Genomic DNA, 2182 nt, shown 5'->3' with positions numbered 1-2182 from the left:
CAAAGTCAATAGAAAATATAAATTTGTCTACAGTACCAATACGTCCTCGATTTTTCCTTCTGGATGTGCTAAGGATCGATCTGCTAATTGAAGTGTAACCGTAGTAGGTCTAATTCACCTATCCCCAACTTTCTAAATATTTACATGGGCATTAAGTTGATACTCGCACCCAAGTCACATAGTGCCTTACCACAATATGTTGCTCCAATATTGCAAGGTATGGTAAAACATCTAGGATCCTTCAATTTTAGGGGTAGTTTGTCTTGAAGATATGCAGTGCATTCCTTTGTGAGATCTACCGTCTCAAATTCTCCAAGCCTTCATTTCTTAGACAGGATATCCTTCATGAATTTGACGTAGTTTCGTATTTGTTCAAGTGCTTCAACCAACGGGATGTTGATATGTAGTTGCTGGAGTATGTTTAGGAACTTCTTGAATTGAATTTCCTGCTTCTGCTTCTGAAGTCTTTGAGGGTAGGGTGGTGGAGGTTTGTTTACTAGAACTAGTTGATTCATTTTCTGTGGCAATTCTGCATCTAACGGAGTTATTAGTTGATCAGAATTAGCTAGTTTAGAAGTTACCTTGTCAAATTTTACAGATTCAATTTTTGGTGAAACTGGAATTTCAACACTTGGTTGAACTTTCTCTGATTCTTGAGCATCAGCTGGCCCCTTCTCAACTTCGACGGAATTGGGCTCTAAAGTCTTTCCGCTCCTCAATGTTAATGCTTTACAATGCTCTTTCCCTGGATTCCTGAATTCTTCGTATCACTAGGTAAAGCACCTTGTGGTCAGTTTCTGAGTTCAGTTGCAAGCTGGCCCACTTGATTCTCCAAATTCCTTACAGAGGCATCATTTTTTGCCATGTATGCCTTCAATAGATTCTCTAGGCTATTGGATGGTTCAACTTGGGTCAGTTTTTGAGTTTGTTGGGAAAAAATAGGTGGCTGGGTCGATCTAGGTCGGACATAATTGTTACTGGTTCTTGCCTCTTGGTTATTCTAGGAAAAATTTTGGTGGTTTTGCCATGATGGGTTATAGAAATTTGATTGCAACCCTTGGCTTCCTTGATTTTGGTTCTGGTTACCCATGTAATACATAGATTCTAGGTTCGATGGACATTCTTCGAACAAATGTCCTTCCCCACAATAAGCACAGGCTACATTTTCAAATTGATTTAGTGGCTATGTTGCGAAACTATTACACCCATCAGTAGTAAGATTTTTTAACATTGAGGATATTGATGATACTTGAGATATGAGTGTAGTAAGAGCATCTACTTCATGTATTTCAGCAACTCATCTTCTTGATGCTACTCGATTGGTTGGCCATTGATAATTGTTGCTGGTAATCCTCTCAATGGTTTCATAAGCCTCATTATAAGACTTAGAAATGAGAGCACCATTAGCAGAAGCATCCACTACCATCCTCGTGCGAGCATTGAGACCATTATAAAATGTCTCAAGTTGTATGCAATGTGGGATTTCGTAATGAGGGCACTTCCGTAATAATTCTTTGTACCTTTCCCTTGCCTCATACAATGACTCATTCTCCATTTGCTAGAAAGCAGTGATCTCATTCCTCAACTTAACATTCTTGCTAGACGGGAAATACTTCATAAGGAATTTTTTTGCTAACTCTTGCCATGTTGAAATTGAGTTTGGTGGTAACGAGTTCAACCAAGCTCAAGCTCTGTCCCTTAGTGAATATGGGAATAGCTTCAATCGTAATGCATCTACGGTTACTCCGGCTAACTTGAAAGAATCTCTCACCTCCATAAACAGTCTTAAGTGTAACTGAGGATCTTTGGTAGGCATTCCACTGAATTGGCCACTGTCTGAAGCATATGGAACATGACTGGCTTCAACTCGAACTGTTGTGCCTCAATTTCGGGACTCCTAATACCCGAATTAAAATCATTGAATACTGGCATGACATACTATCTCAAAGCTCTATCCCTATCATCAGCAATAAGGATAGGATTTTGAGTAAGGTTTGGTCCATTTCCTTGATTCAAGTTTTTGAAGTTCATCTCTTCAGTCCTTCTCTGACTGGCTTGTCTTCTTGGCTGTCGAAAAGTTCATTCAATCTCAAGGTCTACAGGGAGTAAATCGATGATTCGGTCAACACTCATAAACACATGAAATAATCACAGAAAAATTAACTAAGCTAAAATTTGAACA

At 39.0% G+C, this 2182-nt stretch overlaps 1 non-coding gene across 1 annotated transcript; it reads left to right on the top strand.

Annotated features, from left to right (window-relative positions):
- The first annotated feature begins 1481 nt into the window (after positions 1-1481).
- On the top strand, positions 1482-1588 carry LOC128039470 (small nucleolar RNA R71). The gene has a single exon (XR_008193974.1). It is a non-coding gene; the product is annotated as a small nucleolar RNA R71 (small nucleolar RNA).
- The last annotated feature ends 594 nt before the right edge of the window (positions 1589-2182 follow it).

The sequence above is a fragment of the Gossypium raimondii genome, chromosome 2, assembly GCF_025698545.1.
Source record: "Gossypium raimondii isolate GPD5lz chromosome 2, ASM2569854v1, whole genome shotgun sequence".
NCBI lineage: Eukaryota > Viridiplantae > Streptophyta > Magnoliopsida > Malvales > Malvaceae > Gossypium > Gossypium raimondii.
Note: the sequence above shows the minus strand (reverse complement) of the source record. Positions and strands in the feature narration are given on the sequence as shown.